We start from the raw sequence: 17,141 nt of genomic DNA, 5'->3' as shown, positions 1-17,141 counted from the left end.
GGAAGGAAGGAAGGAAGGAAGGAAGGAAGGAAGGAAGGAAGGAAGGAAGGAAGAAGAAAGAAAAAAAAGAAAAAAACTTGCCAATTAAATAAACATTATTTTAAAAAGGTTTATCATTATTCCTAAAAAAATATTTCTTGAGAATTCCTTTGTTTTGATTATTAGCTGAACACCTATCTGATATAAGTTTAATTTCCTAAGGAAAAGTTCCTAAGGGAAGAATATATGCTGAGTAGCACTATGAACCTATTTTCCTGGAGACTAATCCTAACTAGATGAGATGACTATTAAAATTCTGGACTTACTTGGCTGTGATGAGTCTACCAAAGAAGAGCAAAACTAAGAGGTCCTGACTAAGCAGTTTACTAGACTTCCCATTATCATTCAAAGGATTTAGATCTGAGTGGGAATTTGGAGATCACTTAGCCCAGTCCCTTCATTATTAAACAATTCACAATATAAATAGAATGTACAGTGTCTATTACAATGTTTCTTACTTCCTTATCAGTCAAAACTACTGAAATATTCAATTTATTTGGAGTGTTCAATCAGTTACTAAGTTGATTTCACAAATTAGTTAATGTTCATATTTTGGTCAGAATTTATTAGGTTTTCAAGATGAAAGTGAAATTAAAATCAAACCCCAAATACTAGTATATTTATATTACATGATGGCAGGGACTACTAGTAATAATTGTGATATTTTATCTTTTAGATTGGAAGATGAAAACTAATTTATCCAGCTTAGAGACACAAAGCTGAATGACATCTTCTTTACTGCTGATAAATCTATTTTCTAATTGCTTAGAAAGACATGTTTGTATTTGGCAATGGCTCCATTAAAAATACCAGAAGTATCATTGTTTTAATGCACATTAGAGAAACATGACTCCCCAAGTGAATCTGATACATTAATAACATCTCTTTAACTGCTGTCTAATGATTTTTGTAGACATGTAATGGAATATTTTATGGCTGTTTTCAGCCATCTGTGCTCCTTTCTTTCTTTCAATACCAGTGTGCCAAAGACGTAATGAAATTGTGCTTTCTGTCATTATGTGTTTGTTAATACCAATAAGCCAATTAAATGGATCACCAGTGTCACACATGCTGAATCTTGAGCTATCGCACTGGCAGGAAGACAACTACTTTGGGCACTGCTAAAAGGAACTAGAACCTTTTGACTAGAAGATTCTTCTAAGCTATCCTGTAGGAACACTAAAGTTTTAACCCAAAGTAGGCACATATCCAAATATGACAGATATCTCTGGTTCCAACAGGGGGCTGAGCCAGTCATATAACTGAAACAAAAACAATGTATTATAAATTGTACACTGTGAATAATAAGTTATATATGATGCTTCAAGATCAAGGTCTTTTCTTTCACATTAACAAAAGCCTTTGGAAAAATGTATGCTAGAATATTTGAAATTCTAACACTAAGTTCTATAATTAAAGACAAATCATAATGATTGCAAGGGCTCTTTCTCAAGGCAAAAAGAGTAGCAAAAATCTTGTATTTTTTTTTATAAACTATATTCTCTAGAAGACCTATTATTGAAGATCATGATGGCTGTCTAATATATAGTATATGTTGGTCTACTTGGAGTGCAATTGCATTGAGACTTAGAAAATATAGAGGCTGTGATATACTTAAGACGAGACAGAAACCATGCCGTAGTCTAAGACTGAATATTAATATCACCAGCACTGAAGATGAGTTCTTAGTTATAAGTCTGGAGAAGCTGGTTTGGAAAAGTTGGGAAGGTCTACTACTTCAAAAAAGTGACAAAACATTATGCACACAGGAAAACTCTAAATTTAATTGCTGCAATGACTTATTAAAAAGAATTATTTTTAAAAATTGTACTTAATACCCACTCACCCAGTGGTTCCTGCTCCCCATAGTGACAGCAAGTTGGATTCTGCTGAAGTAATCATTCTGACCTTTTGCAGTAGGAGATGTGTGAATGAATATGGCAAGGAATGAATAAAGCTCTCTTGGTAATGTTGGACAGCATGGGTTCTTCGTGACAGATTGTGCAAACTGCCTTATACATAGTAGGCACTTAATACACATTTTAAAAACTGATTTGCTGACACATTCTGTGGTGTTTTAAAATGTTAAGTATAATAGAAAAGAGTCTTAAAATGCAGTTTTGTAGGCAAGAATGAAAGTTATATGAAATATCAGGGAAACACTAAAATTTTACCTCTACAGAAAGAAAAACAGCTAATTTCCCATACATAAGGCGACAGTTGGTTTTACCTTTACAATCAATTATTGTGATCTATAATAAGAAATATCTATCCTTTTCCACACCTGGCTTCACCTGGAGGTGATAATGAACAAAACCAAAGGAGGTGTGAGGTACAATGGAGTTGTCACAAAGAGTAACTTTTCCAAAATTAAAATAAAGCCATTTGTGAAACAAATGGTTGCTTCCTGGTTTTTAGTTGTTTGTTTTTTTCACCAGGCTGTTTCTACTCAGTTAATTATAAGCTCAGCTAATGATTAGTCAAGGGATGATGATGGGAAGAATGCATGACCTAACCTTCCTTAGATTTCCCTATTCTCTCTCAGAAATGCCACTACTATGTACTTTGCCCTTGTAAATCACTAGAAGAAAGGCAAGTGATATTCCCATCACAGAAAAAATGTCAAATTACTTGATTTTCATACATGGGTAAAATTAAAACTTGGTTACTGTTGACAGAAGTTAGTGAATTCCTAGCCACTAGCCACAATAATCCAGTTAGTATTTTAATCATACAATGGACAAACAAAAATGGTTTATCCATTAACTGGACTTGGGGAAGAGTTACTCATACAATTGAAACAGATAAAAATACTGGCCCCCCCCCCCATGTTAGTGATAACAAATTTACAGGCTGTAAACTACTCTTACACTTTTATGTATCATCTTCTAAGATGGAATGATTAGAGAAGCAGGATTAAATATTAAAATGTAAACAGAGGTATTAAACATGGTTTAAGGGAAAACAATATTGTCTTTTCCAGGGCAAGACGATAATGTTAATTCTTAATAGAGCTCTCTAAGGTGGCCCAGGTAGGCAAATGATTAAAGGGACAGATTATAAGAATTTGGATGGTTTTTCAGAAAACTGTTAAAGAAAATAACACCAATAACAAACAAGCCATGAAGAGACAGGGATATAGACAAAAGTCAGGATGTGCTCAGATTGGAGGGATGAGAGGAACAGCCCAATGAGGAAAATGAAAATATAGTTTGCAGAGCCAAAGGCTAGAGCAGGGGTTGGCAACATATGGCTCTTGAGCCATATCTGGCTCTTTTGAGGGCCAGATATGGCTCTTTCTGTAGGAGCCATAAAGTCAATTCTTTTTCAGGTGCTGTTACAGGAGCGCGCACTGTGAGCACCATACGGCTCTCACGAAATTACATTTTTAAAAATATAGCGTTTATGGCTCTCATGGCCAAAAAGGTTGCCCACCCCTGGGCTAGAGGATCACAAGGGAAACTAGCAAGAGAAGCGACTTCTGAAATAGCATTTCTGACCAGAAACCAATGTGGTGGATCTGAGTTTTTCCCAAGAAATGGACCGTAATTCTACAGAGATTCATCCCTGGCTCAGAATTTTTATGGTGGTAAGAGAGAACACCACTAAACATGTCCTCATGTTTTAGGGTAGAAGGGGACAGACTACTGTCCTATGTAGAGGGCAGTCACTCTGGGTCACTGGTATAAAGGACACTAATGAAATAGTGATAGGAAGAGAACAGGGGAGAAATTCACTCTGCTGCCTGCCACTAAAAGCCTCCTATTTTAGTCGTTCTTATTAATTAAACTCTCAGTTCTATTGTTTTCATCTTGTTGAATAGCATTCTTTAAATTTAGTGCCAGAGGACAAAGCTCCTTTCACCAAGTCTTTGTTAACACTTTGTGGACTAGTTAGTATTCACACTATTCCCAAAGGGGCAGGCCTAGGAAAAGTAACCTATAGTTTGAAAAGGAAAAAATGTCATCAAGAGGTATCTAGATAATATTATTTCATGCCTTTAGTCTATGACAGATTAATCATGAGGAAACCTGTACTCATGATTCATCCCAACTGCATATACAATAATTTACTATAGTATGATGGAATTCTGAGATCCAAAGTTTAGTCATGTACTTGAATACATTTCCTTGTGTGGGAATACAGTAGACAGAGTTTAAGATCATTCTTGTCCCTTGGTGCCCTAATTTTCCTTTCAATTTTTAATGCTTAGAACTCAGCACTTAGGCCAACTTTCATCTTACTTGAACTTTAAATGTGTCATCCTATATGGTCCAAGATATAGCAGGGTTCTCAACATGGCCCTCCAGGTCCCAGTATGATGGAGGAGGGTGGTGGGCTCAGAAAGGCCACATAGGATATCAGCTATTATAATTTTTATCAACCTTTCCTGAGACACATGGCAAGTTAGTGACCAATCCAGCCTTAGAACTCAAGTCACCTGATTTCCACTAGTTGCTTTTTCACTCTGTTGCCCTTGTCAATCCCTTGAATAGAATACTGAGCACATAAGGAAACTTCAGTCACTGTAAACCAATCTAGAACAAACATTGCCCATTATAGAAGTCATTATGCTGATTGATTATGGACCAATAATGTCTATATGCCACATACATAATTGCTGAGTTATGAGCATATATTTACCTACAGAAATAGGAAATGGCAGCTCATTGAGTTGAGATGCATATTTTAAAAAATATCAAATACACAAGCATAAGACAAGGCTATGCTTTTACAATTAGAAGGAAGGAGGAACCCAAAGGGTAAGTGTGTGCACCAAGGAAGTTTAAGGTTTAGAGTTGATTTGAGCTTGCAGAAAGATGAGTTTCTGGAAACGGGAGTTCAAGTTAGTAGTCAGCTGGAAAAAGGTGACTAATAACCAAAAGAGATTATGTATGTGGAGAGATGTGAAAATATTGATGTATTTTAGTTGTATGTTGTTAAAGACTACTGTTGTTGCTATTCCTGCTATTGCCAATAGTAATAATAAAGCTTAAAAATACTTATTTGTTATTCTTGGTCCTAAAAGCCACAGATAAATTTGGATAATTCTCAACTTTGTATTTCTGAATCAATAAAATTTTCTGAAAGATTTTTTTCCCACATCATATTTCCACATCAACTACTCCATATCTTAGGAATTTGTAAGGATTTTCATAATACAGTAAAAAAAAGAAGAGAAAAGGAAGAAAAAAGCCCAGTGTTTAAGAATAATGGTGTCCTTAGAGCATTATTTCTATAACCATACTTTAAAATGCATTACAGTGAGTGCCCTAACTAAACCTCATCCAAATTCTTACCCCCAATAATCAAAGATACTCCCTTAAAGAACAGGCTTCTTAAAAACCTATTCGGTGATGCATGAGGGCTTTGGTGCCAACATGATAATCATTCAACTGAATGATGCTTATTTAATTTACTTCTAGGTAGACTCCATGTTGGCTTCCTAAGACTTGTTGTTGCAGCCTTCTTGCTCTAGCTTAAAGAATGTTTTATTTCAGTCTCTTCTCCAATCCTTTCCAACTTCGCTGCCAAATGTTTTCTTGTAGCACCATATTGTGTTAACCCTTAAGTATGAAATGTTAATGAGTTACTGTCAAGGCCTGCTTTTTAACATCTTACATATATCCTCCTCCTGCCCTATTGACAATATAAGGATTTTAGCAATGAATTATTGGTCCAGCATAAGGCTACAGCCTAGCAGAATTTAATAAACATAATTGTTGTGAAAGCCAGGCTATGTGATAAGGTGAGGTACTGAGATTCATTTTTTAAAAATCAGAATTTGTCTGAGGGACTTATGACAAAGAATGCTATCCACTGCCAGAGAAATAACTATTGGAGTCAGAATGCAGATGAAAGCATACAATTTTCTACTCTAGTTTATTTGGATTTTTGTTTTATATGATTATACACTTAACAGAAATGAATATGGAAATATGTTTTGCATGATAACACATGTATAACCCAGATCAAATTGCTTGCCAGATCCAAGAGAGGGGAGGAAAGGAGACAATCTGGATCATATAACTTCAGAAAACTTATGTGGAACTTTATTACATGTAATTGATAAAAAAATTAAATTACAAAAAATTTCAGTCAAGCCAAGCCAAAAAAAAAAAAAACAAACAACAAACCAAACAAACAAAAAAACAAAAATCAGGGGGCATCTGGGTAGCTCAGTGGATTGAGAGCCAGGCCTAGAGACAGGAGGTCCTAGGTTCAAATCCGGCCTCAGACACTTCCCAGCTGTGTGACCCTGGGCAAGTCACTTGACCTCCATTGCCTACCCTTACCACTCTTCCACCTATAAGTCAATACACAGAAGTTAAGGGTTTAAAATTAAAAAAAAAAATTTACAAAAAAAAAAATCAGAATTTGTATGTCCAATTTAGTGAAATATAATGTCTATGCATATTTGCAAAAAATGTGAAGAATTCCTGACCATAAGTCTGAGGGAAACCTTCTTCAGAGTCCTCAAGAGATGGAAAGTTGGCCAAACATGTTAGCATTTAATAATCCTCACTTGGATATAGAATTTCTTATACTCAACCAACTTTCTTTAAATCTCACACAGTCTGTCCCCACTTAAATTTCATTACTCAGGCTACTGAACATTGCATAATAAAGACTTACACTTCACATCCCTCTGCCTTTATTCATTTACTAGTTTCCACCATGGGGCTGAACATGTTGAAAAAGATGAAACCCTGCTTTTGGATACATCTCTTTCTGCCTTCATCAATTACTTAGAATCCTGGAGAAGGTGCTAATTAGAGTGAAAAAAAAATCTTACACTTGTGAATTCAGGTTTATGTTCATGAGGGTCATAACACAGGTAGAGGAAAAGGCCGTCTGGATAGTGGGGTTATGAGCGAACGCTGAGCCTGTGTAATTATAATCCAAGTAGATTCTACTACAGCTAATGAAAGGGAGAGTTCAGAGAGAGAGAGATGGGAGGAGGAAGAAGAAAGAGATGATTTTTAAAATAGCTGAAAAATGCTATTTAGCATTAGGATTTCCTTTCTTTTGAAGTTCTACTTTTAGGGGCTTAGGTCCCTTTGATCTAGAAGAAATGCCAGGAAGAAGCTGTAGAACTGTTTCAACATGTGGGAATGGGATATAATAGAATAGCATAGGACCAGCAGGCAGGAAGACTTGGGTTCAAATACTACTTTTCTAAGACTTGTTATCTGTGTGGCCATGGATAAGTCACAACCTCTTTAAGCTACAGTTATATCTGAAGGTGTAAAATGGAGATAGTGATATAAGCAGTGTCTTTTGCACAGGGTTGTTTGACACTCAAATGAAGTCTGAATTCAAATCTTGCCTCTGATACAGGCTTAGTGACCCTGAGCAAATAACTTAATCTCTCAATGTTCTAGATAACTGATTTTTTTAAACCCTTATTTTCTATCTTATTGTCAACTCTAAGACAGAAGAGCAACGAGGGCTAGGAGATCAAGGTTAAGTGTCTTATCCAGGGTCACTCAGCTGGGAAGTGTCTGAAGCCAGATTTGAACCCAGGTCTTCCAGTTCTGGTGCTTTATCTGGATAACTCTCTAAATTTCAGAGAAAGTGCTGATCTTTAGAGGAAGAGTCCTTACCTAATGAAATCACAGGTTCAGTCCCTATCCTATTACCATAATTACCATTATGGTTGGCAGAGGTTTGGCTGGGGATTGGGGGCAGGGGAGGGGAGAGACACATGACTGGGTCATGTCAAAGTAGAGCTGAGAGTAGGATTGGGTCAAGGTGAGCAGCTGCCTAGAGCACAACACAATGCGAGGAACTTTCCAATATAATTTAATAAACAGACAACTCTTACTTTGTCTTAGTAACAACTCTAAGAAGGGCAAGGGCTAGAAAAACTGGGTAAGGCGACTTTCCCAAGGTCAAACAGTTAGGAAGCTTCTGAGACCAGATTTGGACCCAGGTCCTCCTGAGTCTAAGCCTGGCATTCTATCTACTCCAATACAATTTTTAATAAAGCATATACCACTTACTGGAGTCCTCCTCTGACTCCTCGTCATGGCACACGGAGGGGACTCTGACTTCCTGAAGGCTTTGCCAGTGGAGCACAAGATGAAGAAGCATTAGAAAAAGGACCAGAGAAAGACTCTACTTCTGTTGCCTAAAGGACAATTTTCCTAAATTGGAGAGGATCATCATCAGAGTGGTCATTGTGGATCCATTCTTTGGGAAGAGCAGTCTTAAGACAATTTCTTATGTTATGAAGGGCTGGCAATCTATGCCACTGATGGGAGTACACAAACTTGTAAATTATGTGTCCTAAATGAGGCAATGAATTGTGAAAATTTAAATGTTTTATTGATCATTTTAATAGCATGAATCCTTTTTTGCTTGTCCTTGTATCTACAGGGCTTAACAGTGAATGGTACCTAGTAGGTGTATAATAAATGCTTGTTGATTTGACTTGACTACATTTCTTTACTCAAGGTAGTGTAGTAGACAGAACACTAGACTTGGAGTCAGGAAGAACTAAGTTCGAACTCTACTCAGACTCTGACTAGCTATATGACCCTAGTCAAGTCCTGTATCTTCTTTGGCTTTACTTCCCTCATTCATAAAATGATGATGATCTTGAAGTTACTTCCAGCTGTAAGCCCATGATCACAGGATCTGGATCTCCTCTATATCCCTCCACCCCCAAGAGCAATCATCCCTTGGAATAAAGAATAAAAAAGAATGAGATAAAGAAAAGCATTCAGTCCAGCAAAATTCACCAATATATCTAATGAATTCCTCATTTTTCTGCAAAGAGGGGAGGGAGGTCACATGATTATAGGATCCAAACCTAGAAAGGTCCTGAAAGGTTACATCTAGAATATTCCCCTCATTTTATGAATGAGCCGAGTGGAGTTAGGATGGTTAAGTAACCAGCTTAAGGATCCTGGGGGGGCTAACTTTATAGCCAGGGTTCTGTCCAGGGTATACTGCCACCCAAAGGTGGCCAAATTTGGTCCTTAAAGTTACATGGCATTCAGGTGCACATATTTTTGATGACAGAAAACCACAGGTCATACTGAACATATATATTTATTTTATGTAGTTAGGTTGCATGGGTTCTAGCCTCCATGGATAGTAAAGCACAGGAGGTGTGATGTTAGATGCCAAGGAGTTCCATTTTCAAGCCCTGTCCAGATCACACCGAGGCCTTATCCTGACTTCAGGAAGAAGGGACACAGAGGTTCCACCATTTCCCTATCATTTAAAAAAATTATATAGCAGTTAGGTGTGGGGCAATGCATTTGGAGTCAGATGGCTTGGGTTTGAATCCTGGCTAGGTCACTTACTATCTGTGTAACTTTAAGGGTAAATTCATGTAATCTTTCCAATTTCTCAGTTTCTTCATATGGACTACACGATTTCTAGGTCTATGATTCTTTGAAAAGATTTTCTCAACCCCTATCACATTTGGTGGCTGCGTTTTAGGAAGGTAGAGTGAGCTAGGTGGCAGCAGAGGATTGAATTCACCTTAGCTCTGCCTTCTTTCCACTGGAGTCAGGGACAGGCAGCTGGATGGATGCCCCTTAAGCTTAACCTCTTGTCCATCCAGGCAAGGTCAAAAGTCCTTTCTGTTGAGTGCAGACTCTGCTGCCAATGTGTGCTTGCTTTTAAAAAAGTAAAAATGACAAAATATTCTGCATTGGTTGGGGAACAGGAGAGGAAGGGGGGAGAGATGGACTAAGAAATGTTACACAGAAAGTAATTATTGATTTTCTTCTCCAATAAGAGGGAAAAATACAAAAAAAGAAGGAAAATACACCAATAATATTATACAGTAACTCATAGCCTTGCTTAATTAGGCTTTACTACATTTTTTCTCTCATAACATATTATATTTTAGTCTATTATTCCACTTAATTATGATGTGTGGCTATAAAGGAGAGACAGATTTGATAGTTCGCATGGAAAATTGGTCTACTTCCTTATTTATGAAAGACTTCCACATTTAGGGCCTGACAAGGGTATGAGTTCTACCTTTAACTAGAGGTGATCATAGATTTAGAGAGCAGGGTAGGGAGAAGGAATGGACCTGTAATTTCATTAGGAGAGGGAACTCTGGAGAGGAAACTCACTCTACTCATCAATGCAGGTCAGCTTCTTTTCAGAGACTTATAATTTAGAGCAGACAGGTCAGAAATGCAGCCTTCTAACACCCCACAGAACAGGCCAAACCAGATTAAAATGTAATTGGGGAATATTTAACAAAATTTTAAAAAGCAATAAAACATAGATAACATATTTTAAAACTAAATGAATACATGGCCATAGGGATCCTTATGTATAGGTTAGTGGCCCATGTTTCTATTTGAGTTTGACATTACTGCCAAGTACATTGGAAAGTTAAGTGACTTGCCCAGAGTGACATAGCTAGTAAGTATCAAGACTTCAAACTAAGTCTTCCTGGTTTTGTGAATAGCTCTCTAACCATTATATTACCTTGCTTTATAACCACTCCGCCCCCCCCCCCTTATTTCTTAGATGAAGAAACTAAAGTCCACAAAGGTCATACAGATTAAGCGGGAGAGCCCCAATTTCCTGTAAAATGGAGGACTAGACTAGATGACTCTGAGGGCTTCTTTTGGCTCTAATATCCTATGAATTCAATTTATGTTTTCTTAAAGTGGGAGGCGTTTATTCAGTCCTGGGCTCTCATTTCTCATCCTATCTCCTCTGAGATAATATTTGTAAATTGCCTGGCACACAGGAGACACTTAATAAATGCTTATTCATTCCCCTCCCTTTCCTCATTCTCCATGAGCTCAATGATGACCTCTGTGTAGATGACTCCTAGATCCACAAAGCCAATAGCTGTCTCTTTCATGAGCTCTTACCCTGCATAACTGATCATCTATTGGGCATTTCCAACCGGACCTCTGGGGCCGTCGTAAGCTCAGCATTTCTGAACAGAACTTATTGTCTTGGCATATTTCTTGTTTGAACTTCCATCTTTTAGCCATTCAGGTTGGCAACTCTGGAGTCATCCTCCACTTCCTATTCTCTCTCACTTCCCACATATCTAACTGGCTGCCAAGCTCTATTGCTTCTATGTCCCCAGCATCTGGAACATTTATCCCCTTTTCTTCACTCACACAGCCACCAGCCTGGTTCAGGCTCTCATTACCCATCACCTAGAGTACCGTAATAGCCTCCTAATTGGTCTGCCTGCATCTGGGTATAATCCATTCTCCACAAAGCTGACAAAGTGATTTTCCTAGATCCATAGGCCTGACCATGTCACATTCCTTCTCAAAAAGTGCCTGTGGCTCCTGTTGACCTGAAGGATCAAAAACAGACTCCTTCGTTGGACACTTAAAGCCCTTCATAATCTAATTTGATGGTTAATAAAGATATTTCTTAAAAAGACCTAATTAGGGGGTAGCTAGGTGGCATAGTAGATAGAGAGTCAGGTCTGGAGATGGGAGGTCCTAGTTTCAAATCTGGCTTCAAATACTTTCTGGCTGTGTGACCCTGGGCAAATCAGTTGACTCCCAATGACTAGCCCTTGAAGCTTGCTCTTCTGCCTTGGAACCAATATTTAGTTTTAATTCTAAGATGGAAGGTAAGGGTTTAAAACCTTTTTTTAAGGGAATTTAGGCAGAAGAGTGGTCTCTATCTAGCTGCACCTATGAACTTACTTTTAAACAGGCTCATTACAGTCCTGAATCTCATTACTAACTGCTTTTATAGTTTTGGAGGAGTCGATCTATCTACTTTGGTTTTTGTTCTAGGCACAGAAAAGATGATTAATAGTTACTTTAATTAATAGTTACTGGGCACCCTGATGCCACCTGCCTAGTTCACCTTATCACCTCAGACTACTGAAATAGCTTCCTAATCAGTCTCCCTGTCTCCTGCTCCCTCCCACTGCCAGTCTATCTCTTCCATACTCTTGCCAAAGAATATGACAAAGGATCTACTTTATAACATATTATATATTGCATATAAAATGTTTCATCTAAGGTTACATAATAGTCTGGCTCTCTAAAATAAATTATAGCATTTTGTGATAAGCAACATTTACATTTTACATAAGTCATTTAGCATTTACTGAGTGCTTATGTGCCAAGCTTGCACTGTGAGGAGACACAAGGGCAAAAGACAGCTCACCATTGCAACATTCAGACAACTAGATACAAACAAGATAAATACAGGAACAACTGGAGGTAACCTCAGAGGGAAGGCACTAAGACTGGGGAGGACAGAAAAGGCTTCTTGCAGAAGGTAGGAATTTAGCTGCAATTTGAAGAAAGCCAGGGAAGCCAGGAGGTGGAGATGAGGAGGGAGAGTGTTCCAGGAAGGAGAGAGAGCCAGCAAAAGCACCTGAACTTGGGACATAGAACGTCATGTGGGAGGAACAGAACTGAGGCTGGTGTCCACAAACTGAGGAGTATCTGGGGAGGAAAGTGTAAGAAGATTGAAAAGGTAGCAAGGGGTCAGGTTATGAAGAACTTTGAAAGTCAAACTGAGGATTTCATATGTGATCCTGGAGGGACTGGGAAGATTCTGGAGTTTAGCAAACAGGAAGGAGAGTGATATGGTCATACTTGCATGAAAGGAAGGAATGCTTTATAGACGATACTGTTATTTGTATGCCCACAGCCATAGCATTTTCCTCACAACATTCCTGTGCAGTAAATAGTGAAGCTATCATAAAGCATATCATAGGCAGCTAGGTGGCATGGTGGATAGAGCACTGGAGGTGGAATCAGGAAGGCCCGAGTTCAAATTCAGCCTCAGACTTAAGAGCTATCGATCCTGGGCAAGTTACTTAAATTTTGTTCACCCCAGGTTCCTCATCTAAAAAATGGGGATAATAGTAGCACCTGTCTCCCAGGGTTGAGATGTGCTATGAGGATCAAATGAAATGATAATTATAAAGTGGGTAGCAGAGAGCCTAGCACAGAGTAAATACTATTACATCAGTTATTATTCTAATTCTTATTTTAAAGAAGAAACAGGTTCTGAGAGAAAAAAAACGAACTGTACATGGTTGGCCATTGCTTGTATCTGAGGTAAGACACAAAAGTACTCTTTGTACCCAAGTCAATAGCATGCACTCTCGCTCCCTCTCTCTCTCTGTCTCTCCCCCGTCTCCCTTTCTCTCTGTCTGTCTCTGTCTGTCTGCCTGTCTGTCTGTCTGCGCCTGTCTCTCTCTCTCTTGACAGCTATTGAAGCAGACTTTAAAGGACAGCTAAGATACCCTTTAGAGGACAAAGGAGTATTCTAGGCAAAAGTTACAAAGACAAAAAGACAAGCACAAACATGAACTTGTAATTAATCAATCAGAGCATATTTCCTGATTACATAACAGGCTGGGGGAGGGCACTCTGGGGAAGACAAGAGATGAAGAAGCAGTCTTCTGTGTTTTTGGAATTTGCAGGCCAGACAAGGCAAACCTGTGTGGAAGGTTAAACAAGAGATGCCACAAGGGAAGGAAGCAGCAATTAGTAGGGCTGCTGATGGAGCTTGAAGCTGACAGTGATCACTGTGGGCTAGAGAGGTCACTAATCAATCTATGTTAAACTCTGTTCAGCAGTTAGCATATAGCACCATAGGTCAACTGGGGCTTAGTTCAGAAGCAAGACATTTTACAGCATAATCAATCAATTAATAAGCATTTTAAGCACATACTATGTGCTAAGTGGGCAGCTAGGTGGCATGATGGATAGAGGCCAGGCTTGGAGTCAGGAAGACCTGAGTTCAAATCCATCCTCAGAAGCATATTAGCTGTGTGACCGTGGACAAGTCACATAATCCTGTTTGCTTCAGTTTCCTCATCTGAACTGAAGAAGGAAATGACAAATCACTCTAGTATATTTGCCAAGAAAACACCAAATGGGTTCATGGAGAGTTGGACACAATGGAATAACTGAACAACATGTGCTAAGTGCCTAGGATATAAATTCAAAATAAAAAAGCCAAACAATCCCTACTCTCAAGGAGCTTCCATTCTAAGTGGCGAGGCAGCATAAATAATTGAACAAATGGTAGTCTGGGAGCAGCTCTGGGTGTTTCATTTAGGAGGTGGTACTGAGCTGAGTTCTGAAGGAAGATCACTTTGTGAGTGGTGTGGAAGGTAGACTAGAGTGGAGAGAGACTTTAGTCATGGAGTTAGATTAAGAGTCACTGCAATAATCTAGGTGAAAGGAAATGAGGGTCTAAACTAAGGCAGTAGCTGTAAGAGCAGAGATAAGGGGTCTGGTAAGAAAGATGTGAAGGTAGAAATGGCAAGACTTGGCAGATGATTAGACAGATGGGGTAGGGAAAGAGACAAGTTGAGGATAAAGAAGAAGCAACAAACCTGAGATACTGGAAAGATGGCGATGCCTTCAACCAAAATAGACAGATATGAAAGAGAGCTGAGTAAAGGTGGAAGTCTATGAATTCTGTTTTAGATATGTTAAGTCAAGACATATTTCTGGGCCATCTAATTTAAATGTACAATAGGCAATTAACTGGTGTTGCAATACTGAATCTCTGAGGGGAGACTGAGGCTGGATATATACATAGTTCTGTGTTGCCAAATGTGAATTTATAAAGTCACTAAGTGAAGAAGCATAGAGAAAAATAAGAAGACCCAAGACAGAACTTTAAGGTAAATCTTTAGTTGGTACAATAAGGCTGATATACTGAGGAGTAATTAGAAAGATAGGAGAACCAGTAGATAGGAGGGGCATGAAAACCCAGAGAGGGGAGTATCTAGAAGGAGTGGTCAACAGTCTCAATGGTAATATATGGGTTGAGAAGGATGAGGAATGAAGAAAGACCATCAGATCTGGCCATTAAGAGATTGGTGGTTGGAAGGGGAGAGAGGAAGCATGTTTAGGCAATAAAGATGCAAGATATATAAAAAATTTATTTAAAAACAAACACATAAGAGATCATTGGTAACTCTGGAGAGATCAGTTTCAGTTAACTGAGAAGTCAGAATGAATCTTAGGGATCATAAGAATCAGATAGAGTTGAAAGGAACCCCAGAGGCCCACTGAATTCAATCCATTACTTGTAGAGATGAGGATGCTGAGGCCCAGGGAGGTTGTCCATATTTGTATCATGTTGCCTAATAATGTTTTTTTTTTTTAAATTTTGCTGATTCTTCTGATTGTTACTTCAAGTACTTAATGTGGATTAGATGTTCTCTTTTAAGCAAATCAGGAGCTTATTCAAAATATTTCAACACTAGAACAAAGTTTCATTAGCACTATTGATCCAGATACACTGTAATTTTGATTAGTGTTTAAGTGACCACTAGACTTGGCTCCTCAAATTTTGATATCAAGGTAAGCTCTGATGCCAAGTTTAATACTCTCCACATGTCTCGGACATCCTCCTGCCATTGCTTGGTACCTTCTACAAACTGGGCCTTCAAAAACACCTGGGCTGTCCTTAATAATGATCATGTAAGCACAAAAATCTTAAATTGAGTACTCCAGACTGCCAAGAATGCTTCACTAGGCTACTTTCATGCCATGATATTATGCACTCTTTTTCTTATATGTGTTATCAGTTGATATGATGTAAGCTCCCCTGTCTAACTTTTGTATTTGTATCATGGATGCTTATCACAGTGTCTGGCACACTGTAAGCATGTGATAAATGCATTTTTACCTACAACTTAATTTATTTTTACCCTTAATTTTATCAACTGATAGAAATTTTTTCTTCATTCCCCCACCCCCATTTCCCATTATTTCTTTTGGTAATCTTTTACTAGAATTATTTTCTTGGCTCAGGCAGTGGGCTGGTAACTAGACTGAAGATCGCACTTTGCCATTTATTTTTCAGATGGTAGTATCCTGTCATTTTATATCCAAGAGCAAATGAACCTCACACATTTCACATAACCTTCAGTCAAGGATGGCAAAACAAACAAATAAAACAAACAAGCCACTTTTCATGATCTCATTTCTCAATGCTTCTTGTTATGATTATTAAGGGGAATTAATGTTGGAGTAGGGGAAGGAAAAGGACGTTACTTTTAATGTTTAATCAACTGGCTTTGCTATGTTATTTGTTGCAAAACCAGCCAAAAGAGTATGAGAAAGACAGAGACAGAGAGAGAAAAACAGAAGAGAGGGAGAGTAAACTCTCCATGTTATTTTAATTTTATTTTTTCACTTAATGTTTGAGAGAATGATGGAATTATGGGCTGGAGGGAATTCTCAGTGAATACTGAGGCTCTTTATTGCTCCCCATTTAGAATGAAGCTCTTTGTGAGCAGACTATATATATATATATATATATATATATATATATATATATATGACCACAACATCTTTACAACAAAAACCATTGAGAAGAAAGATATTTTGCAGGGTTTGGGTCATTTATTTATTTATTTATTCATTTATTTATTTATTTTGAGTAGCAGCCTAGAATGTGGATGATGAGAGAAGTATGAGGTTCCTTTGCTCTTAGAGATAAATCTTCAGGATAGTGTCATTAGAGAGATAAATGGGGAGAATAGGATCCAAGGTCTAGTCTCTTTCTCTTTGTCTCTGTTTCTCTCTCTATGTGTATCAATGTATTTTTCCATACATAACATATATTATGTAATACAAGTAACAGCAAGGCTGGGTGAAGATGAATGCTTTTTATTTATGGCCTGACTTTTCCCATTCCATTTCAGAATTCTGCATTTGTTCTGCCAGCACAACCTGTGCTGTCTCACAAGAGGCAATGGAAATGTTTCTATATTACTGGAGATCAGAGCTAACCTATATGTAGATAAACCAATGTTGGTATTTATTCTATTGTGTGCATTTTTCAATGACTATTAAGATGTTTAAAGTATTTTTTAGTTGAAAAACAAAACCAAAAAGCCCCCAAACCATGCAATACAATACAAGCACCACTTACCAGGCGCCCACCAGACGAGATCTGTGGTGACAGTGCTTTCAATATGGTACTTAGCAGGGAATGCTGTCCTGCTAGTGTAGGGTGCAGTTGTGACATCCATGAATATCATGGAACCTGAAAAAAATTAAGAACTGTTTCATGTGTTTATGTATTGCACTCTTGATTTGGTAGTGAGGGGAGAGACTCACGGGCATCCTTCAGAGTGTCTTGTA

General features: G+C 38.1%; 1 protein-coding gene across 2 annotated transcripts in view; it reads right to left on the bottom strand.

Moving 5' to 3' along the window:
* The window catches only part of LYRM4 (LYR motif containing 4), a 216,029-nt gene that overhangs the window by 94,625 nt on the left and 104,263 nt on the right, over nucleotides 1-17,141 (bottom strand). The window contains exon 3 of one of the 2 annotated variants that reach the window (XR_006505782.1): nucleotides 16,930-17,043. The exons of the other annotated variant lie outside the window; for it this stretch is intronic. The gene's annotated coding sequence lies outside the window, so the exon portion shown is untranslated. The remainder of the gene's footprint in view (nucleotides 1-16,929; nucleotides 17,044-17,141) is intronic. 2 annotated transcript variants of the gene reach the window in all.

This window comes from Gracilinanus agilis, chromosome 1 (assembly GCF_016433145.1).
Source record: "Gracilinanus agilis isolate LMUSP501 chromosome 1, AgileGrace, whole genome shotgun sequence".
NCBI lineage: Eukaryota > Metazoa > Chordata > Mammalia > Didelphimorphia > Didelphidae > Gracilinanus > Gracilinanus agilis.
The sequence above is the reverse complement of the archived record's forward strand: the minus strand, read 5'-3'. Positions and strand labels throughout refer to the sequence as shown.